This window comes from Chamaea fasciata, unplaced genomic scaffold, assembly GCF_029207755.1.
Source record: "Chamaea fasciata isolate MVZ Bird 193981 ecotype frontalis unplaced genomic scaffold, bChaFas1.0.hap1 SCAF_7, whole genome shotgun sequence".
Taxonomy (NCBI): Eukaryota; Metazoa; Chordata; class Aves; order Passeriformes; family Sylviidae; genus Chamaea; species Chamaea fasciata.
The window spans coordinates 27,781,983-27,794,763 of record NW_027094092.1 but is presented as its reverse complement, the minus strand read 5'-3'; the positions used below and the strand labels follow the sequence as shown (position 1 = coordinate 27,794,763).

General features: G+C 44.3%; 1 protein-coding gene across 1 annotated transcript in view; it reads left to right on the top strand.

The window, feature by feature from the left end:
• Window positions 1-7,875: 7,875 nt before the first annotated feature.
• RGS6 (regulator of G protein signaling 6) overlaps window positions 7,876-12,781 on the top strand; it is a 265,768-nt gene continuing 260,862 nt past the window's right edge. The window contains exon 1 of the mRNA XM_066188182.1: window positions 7,876-8,120. The gene's annotated coding sequence lies outside the window, so the exon portion shown is untranslated. The remainder of the gene's footprint in view (window positions 8,121-12,781) is intronic.

The window sequence follows — 12,781 nt, the reverse complement described above, 5'->3', positions numbered from 1 at the left end:
GCGCTCCCATGTGGCCACATCCAGCCCATTGCCGGTCCACCATGGGTACTGGATGAGGCTATGCACAAGCAAGAGGAGAATCTTACTGGAAAACATGGCCTAAGGTGGTTACCAGGGCTTGAGTGGAGATGGGAGGGAGGCACTGATGGGGGAAGTGGGGACAGGAGCCCCAGGTATGGGAAGGCAGCCGGCAGGCTGCAAGGCCAGTACCGCTGCCCCAGCAGCAGCAGCAGCAGCGTGGCCTGCCAAAGGCACTCCCGCAACGGCCTGGCCTCTGGGAGCCCGGTGAGAAGCGTGTCCCCGGGCACTCGCGTTTGTGCTGTAGTCCTCGTTCAGCGTTCAGCATAGCCTCCTGTCTGCGTGCGCACTTGACGCTCGCCGAGGCTGTACTGGGCTGGCGTTGCCTGCTGCTCCTGTTGGTAGCTGCCCCCATTGTGACAGCGGCGCTGTGATGTCACAGGTGCCACGGTGCATCCCCGCCAGGCCAGCCCCGCCCTCCATCCCTACCTCAGCTCCGGGAGTCATAATGGCCCCGGGCAACCAAAGACCTGACACGTGCCAAGAGCTGACCCGCAGGTCATAATGGAGCCCCGGGGGTTCCCTTGACAAAACAGGCAGGAGCCCCCACAAAGCCTTTTCAGGCTGAAATTGTGTGACGTGACCCATGAATACTTTGTTACTGGAAATCTCCTGCTGTGAGATGGAAGGGGTTGCCTTGGTGCTGACCTGTGTGCCTGTGGGGGTGCTCTTGGGACCTAAGTGACGCCCCTGGGGGTGTAGGGGTGAATGTCCTGATCGTGACATGCGGCTTCTACATGGCAGGATCTCGGTTCCTGCTGTGCCCCTGCAAGAGGACCTTGATTCCCTGGAGACATTTCCCAGGGGTGAGAAGCCACGTGTTGGGGGGTGATTTTCAGTGGGCAACTCCCACCGCTGACAGAACGCAGCGTTCTGCATGTCCAACAAGTTCATTTCTGCGGTGCCAAAGCCCTGGAGAGTGCCTGGGATGAACAGGGTCTTCATTGTCTCCCAGTGAACACAAGGAGGCACAGCAGCGGCACCTCTGCCTCAGTCCCTGCCCAGCCCAGCCAAATTTTTCCACTATCCCTACTGTGAGCCTAGAAAAATCAGGTTTCCTAGGCTAATATCTGTTTTTTGAGCCCTTCTGCCACCCACTCATTTTAGTGAATGCTGTACAGCTGACCCAGACTCAGTCAGATCTCTTCCCTGTCCAGTACTTTCTCAGCAGTAGACAAGCTGGGACGATAATTGAAAATTATTATCAATATAATAAAGAAATGTTAATTGTCAGTTGCATTTGAAGGTGAGTGTAAGGACTTTCCTTATGCAAAATGTAGAAATATTTGACTGCTCAAGTTTAAGTGATGTTAATAGGAAAAAAATAAAAAGAAACAAAATGAAGTAACTGAATATTCACCAAAAGCATGTCAAATGTTAAACTTCCCTGCCAAAACCAGAACATGCTGTGCGATGTTTAGCTACATAAATTAGCCAAAGAGGGGGAAGGGGTATCATCTGATTTAGATAAATTATCAACACCCTGAACATTTTTTGTAACTGTTAGAGAAAAGATTTTATATGTAAAAATGTCTGTGCACATAAAGTGAACATATATAGATAGATACAGAAACACAAGAGACATGCGTTTCAATACTTGAACAGTGTTGGTGGGTACTATAAATCATCCAAGTACAGAAAAGAAACATGGTTCATGGTGATGTTTGCAGTTTCTTCCATATGGTAAATGCTTTTTCAAAACCACAGGATGATATATTTTCTGCTGTGAAAAACGTGTAGTTTAATAAGACACAGATAAATACTGGTGAGAGAGGGATATAGTGTACAAAAAAAAAAAATGATCAGGGCTATGAAAGGCACATATTACATCTTTCTGGATTTAAGGGGTTTTTTAAACATATTTCATGCCTTCCTCCACACTTCAGGTTCCTCATTCCCACTGTGCAGCAGTTCCCATCACAGCTTATGTAATTAATCATCATAAAACGTATTTCAAATGGGAAAAAAAAGTCCAAAGGAAACTTCTTCAGTATCACAGAAGAAAAAAGTCAAGAATGTTAGGAGGTACTCAAAATAAGTACTATTTGTGCAGCTTTTCCAGACCAACAAGTAAAGACCAGCTAGAGAAAACCTTAATTCTATGGGAATTCACACATTTCCTCCACTTAGTGCCATGAGTTTTCATAATATTTGGCTACCTGACGTGGCAGAAGTTGAGGCTCTACCATGTTCAGGAAAACTTTACACGTTCAGATGGAGTGCAGGCAGAAGGCTGTTCTTGACTAAAGGACAGAAAAGAATAAACATCGATAGATATAAAAAACTGATCTGAAGAACTAAAAGAAGATGTGGAGGGATCTTAGCAATTAATAGGTGTTATAGAAGAATCTAAAATCCCCTCTGCAGTCTTCTCTTTAACACAGGAAAGTATGAGACCATGCTAATTTCCTCACTCAGCCAGTGCTCTGACTTGTTCAGATATGAGATTGCCAAGGCAGAAGAGAAAAGGATGCCTCTGCTATGTTTGAGCAAGAACCTGGATACTGAGGGAATGGAGTCCCTCCTCTTTGGATTAGTTGTATTGCTCTTTGTCCATCTTGGGTTTCCAGGTAAGGCAAAGTGAAGCAAATCTTCTTACACAAATCTCTTTTCAATATTTTCAGCAAACAGGGTCTTCCAGACCTTTCTTGGTGGATTTACAAAGACTGTGAATTTTACTTTCCCAAAGTGTTATTTATTGATAAAAATGAACAGAAGAGCTGTTACTAATGCTCTTCTGTTGTCTTTTGCTTTATTAAAAAATTTATTTCTCAATACTTTTGGTTATGTGATTTTTCCTAGATGCAGAATGCAAGTTCCTCCATGCCTGAAATACACCACCATGGTTTTTTCCTCTGATGGTAACAAGTCACCAAGAAGTTTGTGGTAAGTGACACAAAGTTTAAAGAGCATTAGAGTTGGCACAAATTTTATGTTTGCAAAGGCAGCTGAAATCCCTTTGCACAAAGGGAGGAATTAAGTGAAGCCCAACAAGGCCAGTACACACTGCCTCTAAATGGTTCCTATTAAGTTGTCTTTGTTCTTTTAGCTTGCATGATTCTTGTAGGTGTAGAAGTATACATTGGGCTTGACACTGTTTAAGTCAGGGCTCTGAAACTGCCAGTATACATTACTTGCATTTTTCAGTCTGACATGTTCAATTTCTATGAAACACATTAACATGGATCAATGGAAACCTCTGTGGGCTGAGATCTCCACAGGAAAATTCTCCCTGTAGAGAAAGCACTTGCACTCACATAAACTTGGCAGATGTGGCATCATCTCCTACGCTGTTTCCTTCCTTCAAGGGTTTGCAGGAGGGACTCAGCCACAGCAAGGCTCCTCACACTTGACTCTCAAAGGATAAAATTTCCTGAGAATCTCTGAGATGGAGGTGGAAGGACGAGACGCCTTTTTGCAGACCTAGTATGTTTTGGTGCTGCATGGCTGAAATATCATTTTTCTAATTGCTCCCTTTTTCTGCTGAATCCATATTGAACACAGCACACACAATAGAGATTTAGGGGTCTTTAAAGCACACTTCCATAAAGACAACCTAGGAATCACAGAGGGGTACCATGAAACAGGATCTGAAAGCACCGGATGCAGAGCACAGTGAAAAAGGGAGCAAGCACCACTTGACCTGCTGTTTATTGGTCACAATGACAGGATACACAATAACTTTTTTCTTCTGGTAGGTGGAGTAAGGTAAGTAAAATTACACCACAACTTGTTCCTGATGAAAGCTGGCATGAGCCTATACTGCCTGTAAATGTCCAAATTTTCTTGTCAAGCTAGCCACCAATTTCATACAGTTAATTGAATGTTTACAAAACGAAGGATCCTTCTGTAAAAAGGCTGAGGAATTCAAGAGTGCCTCTGCAATATAATACTCAAAAATGTACCATGAAATAAGCTGACATTTAAAAAAAAATCTATAATAGGTGCCATAAAAGATGTGGTAAAACCTCTTTAAAGCTACAAAGAAACTGTAACATAACGACTGCCTGAAACAAAATAGGAGAGAAGAATTAATCCACCCGGCAAGGTCTTATTTAGTTTGCTTTAACAAAATCTGTAAAGCCTATTGCTCTGCTCTTCTAATGATGTAGGCTAAGACACAGGAGATAAGAAAAGCCAAGACACTGAAAGCTGTTGTAAAACTAGGTCACTGTTAAATTAAACATTTTATAAAAAATAGAACCGGCCTTGAACAAGTCTGAAAACCTCTTTGCTTTTTTCATGCCCTCTGCCAGAGAGAGACACTTACTCCTCTTTATTGCCTTCATGAGAAAAAGCACTGCTTTAGTGACGTCTCAGCGTCCACCTCGAGCCAGCAGCTCCATCTTTTCTTGTAATTAACAGCTATTGAATATTTATGAAGTAAGTGCTACGGGGTAGCACTTGCTCATTTGATCAACAACGCTGTTGGTTTGCAAACTGAAAGGAAAACACTGGTCCTACCTCAGAGCACTGCAATCACTGCAGCGGCAGCAGCTTCTGCTTTTCTGAGCTTTTCAAGCACCAGGAGAGGAGGATGCTACTGGCAGAAAGTTAACGGTACCTACTTCTCCTTTTTTCAGATGATCACAGGGGAACATGCTGTGCTGTGACTCTTCGCCATGTAAAGAAGCTGTTGGAATACCCCAGAGACTCCGACCGTTGAGCTGTGAGTAAGAGCACAAGCTCTGTGAGCATGTGTAACTCTAGTATCAGCCACGATATGCAGGTGTTCGAAGTTGTACATTTTGAAGCTGATAAAAGGGCCTCTTTACAGCAATGAGGATAATACAGCTTTGGGAGAGCATTACTAGGCTTGGAGAAGTTTCTACCTCTGCAGTCTTCAATAGAAGATATATAATTTTACAAAATGTGTGTTTTTGTCATTTAAATCAGTCTCTGGGATAAAGAAAAGCTGACCAAATATTTTCAATAGGAAATGTTAGTGAAAAGGAAAATCTAGCTCAGGTTCTTCAGTTTTAATGATGTATGTATCATTAAGGGCAGGTGATGTTCCATACCTGGTGTGGACCATGGTGGTCTCTTCTGGCTTTTAGATCTCATCATATAATATAGAGGAAAGGGAAGAATAAAACTCTGCCCTCCTGGTCAGAAAAATGCATGGCAGTCATTCCCCATGCATTCTTCTCCAGTGTTCACTGAGTATAGCAATGTTCCAGATGCAAGGTCATTTTCTGCAAACATTGCTGTATGTGTGGAGTTCTACAGCAACTTGAGATGTCCCACTGATCTAAATAGAACTGTTTCTGCATCTCTAATCATACTCATCAAACTGCGTGACTCTCCCACTGGGAAAGAGGCTAAACTGAGAAACAATTGCTGTGATGAAGCAAGTCTGACTACATTGTTTTCAGCATAAGGATCATTGCAAATACAAAGCTGGCTTGGTTTTATCAGCTTCTAATTACGTATAATTTATTTTAGTAGTTAATCATGAAAGTAAAAAACATTACGATGCCATTTTTTTCATACCATTATTACTTTAAGGGACCAAAGAATCATTGTTACTTGAGGGAAGCCACTAGGCAAAGATTCATTTAAGTATAGTATAAAATGGAGAAGTAGGGCATGGAATATTATCCAAACCTGAAATACCATTTAAATTGTATTTATTTATCATCTGCCTTTTCTTTTATTTGTACTTTTTGGTTACAATTTCTTTTATTGAGCATGATTAAAATAAGCATGGAGGTCACTTTTGCTTTAATGTTTCCATTCAGCTTCCTTTCTCAACATCATGTGCTGCTGTAATATGGTAATACTCAGGCTGTTTATACTTCCAGAAAATATATTGGTAATTTATTTGAATTGTTATGTTAATACACACGTGAAATATTTTCTATCTATCTTGTACTTTGAAAACAGCATTTCTATAGAACTTGCATTTAAGTCTGAGTTAACCTGATATATTTAAGCACTTAGATTTGTTGGCTACTGCATGCACACCCCTTTGAGAGAGCTGTGAGAACAAAGACTGTGTAGAGTAGTCTCGAAACAGTTTTTCCTGATATAAGACACAGAAACATTTCATTGTTGATATTACACATAGTCATACCCCAGCACAACTTGATATAACTCGTGATTTAAAATGCTTTGCTGAAAAAAAATCTAAAACAAAAAATCTTTATTTCATAGGTTGCCATTCTCTCTTTCCTCCCTTTGCCAGACAACTTTGTGTGGAAAATAATAAATAACATGCTTGGGTTAATCCAAAGGGAATGAAAATTAGTTTAAATTCAAACTTGATATAAAGGGAAATATTTTTTAGATTAATTTTATTTCAAAAAAGTATTCCAAAAATATGCTGTGATGTTTGAGAGGTGCATTCTCTTTGAACAAAACAATCAAGGAAGGTTCATCAAGATCAAAATATTTTAACCTGCCACAGAAGTTTTTAAATGCGCACAGCTGAAATCTGAACCAAATGAATTGAATCAATACCCTGTAAAGTCTAGTAAGGGTCAATGAGCTCATGTGCGGCCTAACTGCAGAATTTTACCATTAGGGTACAATTTTGAGTATGAAATAAATGTATCGTTTGTGTTGATGAAAGAGCTTTTTGAAGAAGCATATGCAAACTCTGCAAGATAGAAACTGACATTTGCAAGACTAAGGAAGGAGTAGCCAATAACAATAAAGATGGACGAATGGATCCAGTAAAAATGGAGTGATGCGCAGTTAAACCAGTAAGATTATTTTTCTTATTAATTTAATATTTGAATTACTGTGACAGTTTAGTGTACCAGACATCACCAGAAATTGTGCTGGGGAGACCACAGATATAAAATAACAGGACATCCTTGCACATGATAGCTTCTGGTGTCAGTCAGCAGGCCTATGAAATATAAACCTGGTTTTGGTAAGATCCAGGATGTTAGGAAATCGAGGGAACAAAGACACCACACAAGGACTTTTAAGGCAGGCTACACAGGTGGGTAAAGGAGCCTTTCCTCTGACAGCCTCATTGCGAAGAGTTTCAACAGCAATAATGAGTCTGATGTGTGGGAACCAAACCTTAGAAAGTCACAAACATTGGCACAGAGATGGGCGTGGTTGCCCACTGTCAATGGTCTGTCCTAGTGCTCCCAACACAGGGCTCTCAGACCTGAGGGTCAGTTTGGGCTTAACTTGCCTTCTGGAGGAAAAGGAATGAAAATCTCATCCAATAGAGAAAACGGTGGATAACACCCTTAAGAAGTATGCAAGCTACTTTGCCCACGAAGTTAATGCGGGGAAACTCATCCTAGCCAACAGCAACCTCTTTTGCCCGTGGGACAGGTCTGTGTAAAAGAGCTGAGTCTCCAAGCTGTTTTGTTGGAGTTGTGGTGCCTGTTAATATCGATGATAGTGTGCAAAGCCCAGGTTTTAGCTAGGAAATCCTGGCTGTTGGCGGAACGTGACTAAGAGGTGAGGTTTTCCCGGTTTCAGATGGCGGACTTTTGCCAAACACTTTAACCGTGCGACTCAACACATAAACAAGATTGCAAGACAGATAAAAGGCTTGCCTTCGGCTCCATGCCTTTCTTCGGGGCTGCGCCGAGCGCCCCAGCAGCGGCCGGGGTGGCGGGACACGGGGGCTGAAGTTCCCCCGCGTCACCGCCAAAAGGCAGCCGCCTCGGCACCGGGGAAAGCGGCGCAGGGCCGGGCGGGGGCGGCGCGCCCGGGCGGCCCGCAGCGGGCGCTGCGGCGGCGGGGCCGGGGCCGGGGCCGGGGCTGGGACCGTGCCCGCCCCCGCCCGCCCGGCGAGGGCTCGGCGGAGGGTCGGGGGGCGGCAGCGAGCGGCCGGGCCGGGCGGGGCGCGGTGTGCCCGCGGCGCTCTGGTCGCGAGAAATTCGCTCCGGCCGCTGTCCTCGCCGCAGCCTGAGGGGCGCTGAGGAGAACGGGAGGTTTTTTGGGAGAGGCGCACAGAGGAGCCCCGGACTGACCGCCGGCCCCGCCCGCAGGCTCACGCCATGCTGCGGGCGCTTCCCCGTCTCTGAGGCGAAGGGGCGGCGGGGGACGGCGGCGGCGCGATTGCTAAGGTAATGGGAGTGGGCTGCTCTCCTCGCCGTCTGTTTCCTGCTTATCCGCATCTGTGTGGCGAGCGGTTGTCACTCGGCTGTGCCCTGGCAGCGGTATCCCGGTACCGGTCCCGCCGCGGAGAGCGGAGCCCCGAACCCTCGGGTGGGAGTTCGCTCCCCGTCGGCAGTAGCGGACAGGTGCAAGGCGTGTGTTGTGCGTGTGTCACATGTGTGTGTCTGTGGTGCCCGGCCGGGGGGAGGCCGTGCTCTGCTCGGGCCGTGCGGACCCCCGAGAGCACCGCGGCTGCGGCTCGCCCTCCCGCGGGGTCCCAAGGAAGGGAGCCCGTCCTCGGGTCCCGGCGCAGGGCGCCGAAGGTGCCTGGGCGCTGTCCGGGCGGTGCGGGGGTGCCCACGCCCCGCGGGGCGCGGCTCAGGGGGCGCGGTGTTCCGGCAGGTGTTCGGGCGGCGCACAGGGAGCCGTAGCTCGGTGGGGACACCGGACAGGTTGTGGTGCCGAGGAACCGCAGGTCTTTTCGAGGAAGGACGAGGGGGAGCAAGTGGTGGGGTAGAGCTCGAAGGGGGAGCTGATGCCCTGTGGGAAAACTTGGAAACTGTTTCGTTTCGGTAGCGTATTGCAATAATACACTTCCATCCGCCGACGAAGTGCGTTTGCATGAAGGCAGATTGGTGTGTGAGAGTAAAGCTGCCAGGCACTCTCCTCCCAGAATCTTAATCTCCTGTGACACTGAAAGCATCTTCTTAGTCACTACATGTGAGGGCATAAGTATAGGAGTGTGTTGCAGGGCCAGTAAGAAGCTTCAAGTGTTTTTTTTTCCTCGGGAGGATGCTGATTTTTGTATAAATAACAGCACGCTGCCGTTTGTACGCTGCAGACATAACAGGAGCCAGGGCTGCCGCTCCGAGGAGCTGACTACGCCTGTGGCTCTGAGCTTGGTGTTCTGTCTGCCCCGGCGCTGCCCTCGCTGGGACGGCCTAGGTAAGTCGGGGCTTCTTTCAGCTGACCTGTAAGGGATTTGGCAGAACTGCATCCCAGTTGTAGCCTGTGTGCCTCGTGATGCTTCCCTGAAATGAAAGATATGCATAATTTGCTTTTGATTGAATTTTATTTGCCGACTGCCAGTGTGCAGGGATTGGAAAGCAGGAAAATCTGTCTTTGATCACTGAAGTCATACTGTAGAACTCACGTTTGTGTTGGCATGTTGCAGCAGATATTGGTGGTTTCCCGCCCCAAAGAAAGGTAATTTACTTTTCCTCTGTGCTTCTAGAGGAAGTGCTTTGTGAGCTGTTAATGTGGGATTTTTGAGTAGAAGTATATTTGATATCATAAATTTCCTTTTTTTGTTTTTGTGGTTTTTTTTTTTTTTGTAATGACAGATTTATCCTAATCTTACAGATCAGAAGAACTAGGAATTGTTTACTGTGGGGTTATGATCTATAATACTTTCTCACCAGGTGATTTGAAACATTTTCACTATACTTCCTTATAAATCTGCTTTAGAAAGAGGTCAGATGTTGAAGAGCAGTTATTGACTGGGGGGCATATTGTTACAAGCACAGAATAGTAGTGTTCATTGCATGAATGTGTATGTGAAATGCTGAAGAAACGGTTTAGACTCAGCCAATATTGACTTTATTTTTAGATGAGCTGTTCGTTTTTCTAATGACCTGACTGATAGAACAATTGATGACAAACATTCCAATTTCCTTCCTAACTGGCTACAAGTGTGATGGATTAGACAAGCCCTTCTTTTTCCCATTCTGAACTGTATTAGAGGGAAAAACAGTTACTTGGTACACATCTTACACTGAGGTTTATGGTGATAGAAGATTGCTGTTCACCTGATTTTTCTGGCTTTTTTCCTTGCTATCCTTCCCTTCTAAGAAAAGTTGCAGTAGGTTACTGCATAGAGTAATTGTCACTGCTGCTTACCTTAGTTTCTCTCTGACAGTTCCTTTGATACAGCTAGTACAGATACCTGTTTTAATCAATGATGCATGTGGATAGAGGAAAAGGTGTGTCCTCTTAAAGCAGCAGTTACCTCCTTGCCAACCTCTTACAAGGTGTTTCAGTGTCTAACATTTAATTCTGGTGAGCACACCGGTACAGCAGAGGTGAGCAGAGCACTTTGATTTGTGGCAGTAACTCTGCTTTTGTTAGTGCATCTGAGGCAGCTGAGGAAAGCTGAATGTATGGACAGGAAATGCTAGGCTTTGTTGTCGTCCATTCGAGCGGGCAAGAAGGGGAGAAAAGGAGAGGGCAGTCCCATCCCAGCAGACTGCAGCAAACTAACAGATGGCAAGGAAAGAGAAGAAGCTAATATATGTGGAGTAGCAGGAAGAGAAAATAGCTGCAGTGTGTCATTTTAACATGGTACGTTGGGATGCTATGTTAGGCTGTGGTGAAACTTTGGGATCATGCAGTGCCGTGGCTCAGGCTCCTAACAGAACTACAAGGGTGTTGTAGGTGATGATTTTTTTCTTTCCTCGATAATGATAGGAGTCTTCAGCTTTTCAAGAACAAGGGATCATTAACGCAGGGGCTTTGACTGGGTATACCTTTGATATCTAAATCAAACGCTCCAGTTGTACGGTGGCAGCAGAACAAGGGTGAACTGCTCTTCCCATGCCCAATGTTACAGGAGTACAGTTTTGCCCTTATGATAGGTTATCACGTTGTTTGTGCTCGTTACATAGAGCTTCAGTTTCTGGAAGCACACCTTGGCTTTCTGGAGGGGAGATTGTAGGAACAAACGGGTCCATTTCACTGAGTAGCCCTAGGCTGTTTCAGGTAACAAATATTGCATTTATTTGTCAGTACTGAAGTGCTCCTGTTTCCTCCTGGGACTCTTCTCAACATCTTCATGACTGCATTATTATCTATGTCAATTCACACCATGGCATTATAATTACAAAGAAAACCTGTGTAGAATAAGAAAATGGTGTTGATGATTTGGAAAGGTGTTTCTTCCCATCGGACTTTGAACTGCTGTCCCCAGTGTGGTGTAGGATAGCACTCTGTCTTGGGAAGTATCAAGCAGCATGGTAGCCCTGTGCTATTACTGAAGGTGTAATAGTACATTTAAACCTGTTCACTTGCAGCTTGGTCTGCATGAGACAAGCCGACCAGAGCTGTACTGCCAAGCAAATTTTAGAAACTTCTGTGTGGCTGTAGGTGGTGATTGGTTTTTTCAGAAGCATCGGGTCAGTCACTTTGTTCCTGTGGAGTTGCACATCTGACTTCCTCAGGCTACAAAATTTCCTCTTCTCATCTTTGAGCACTTACATATAGTTGCACATGTCTTCATATTCTGAATTGAATTATTATGCTCCTATATCTTTAAATCTATTTTTCCCCTTCAATTTCTGCCTCCATTCTTCATCTTTTAACTTTCTATCTGGTGACTGTGAGAGCAATGCTTGCATTTTGGTGGTGGGGGATTTATGGAGGTTTAGAGGTGGCTAGAGTAGTTTGAAAAATTTGGTGTATCTTTATATCTTTGAAAAGATAATAATTGATGTATCATGGAGAGTTCTAAACTGTTTGATTGCAACTTTCCCTCAATAATATAGTGGCTTTTAAGGTTTATAAAGGATGATATTAATGTTAGTGTATCCACAGTGTTTCCTTAATCTGTAGAAATTTTACCATGAAAAGGCGTGTCTTGGTGTTTTCATGATTAATTCAGTTATTGTTTCCAGCATATTGTGGTGGCTGAGGAATGAGCTAATTTCTGTTGTTGTGCTCTATCTATGAAGAGGAGCTAATTTGTGTTTTTCTTGTTGGTTGTCAAGCTCTATAAAGATTGTGGAGTCAAGAGAGACTGCTGCTACCCACTTATGTTGCATCAGATCTCATACTATTTTTTAACATCTCTGCAGCGGGTGGCAAAGAATGTGGAGAGAAGGAAGGAGAAGAAGACTAAAATTTCAGTGAGCAATAAGGTTCTGACACTGAAACCCCAGGAGCTCTGCATTGTCATGCTGGAAAGAGCTGTGTATACCTAGACTCAGCAGCACAGGTACTGCCCTTTGCCTGCACAGGGGTGGTGGGCACCATGAGGCAGTGAGGAGGAATTACTGCTGCACTTTTGCAGGAATCCTCAGTTACACGCTATAAACATTATGCCAATGGTAAAGGACAGTATTTCATCTTTTTCACTGTGGTTATAGGACCTGGCATCAGCAGTGAAATGTTCACGGGGTAGTTAAAGATCCTCACACTACAGGCCTGCTATACAATGGGGATGTGTGTTGTGCAAATGATAACTAATGGCTTGAAAGTCAGGGTTTAGATGTTCAATTTATTCCTCTGCCATTTGTGTGTGAATGTGGGAAGTTACTTAATTTCACTGTGATTGAATTTATTATTTTGTAAAAGAAAATACTATTTTCCTGTGTCACAGATGAGCAACTAGTTTTAGATTGTGTTCATCAGTGTAAGAGCAATCTGGCATGTATTAGCTTAATTAAACTATCGGAATATTGTCGTATGATAGTAGCAGTAGTCAAATATATTAGTATTTCTAGTGTATGTAGCCTATATTGTGAAGTTTAGGTTAAATGAACCACAGCAGTGGGATTTGTAGACTTTGCTGAACTGTGTGGATGTGTGATGTGTGGTGTGTGGACTTGAGCTAGCTAATTCAGAAGTGGCTTAAGTG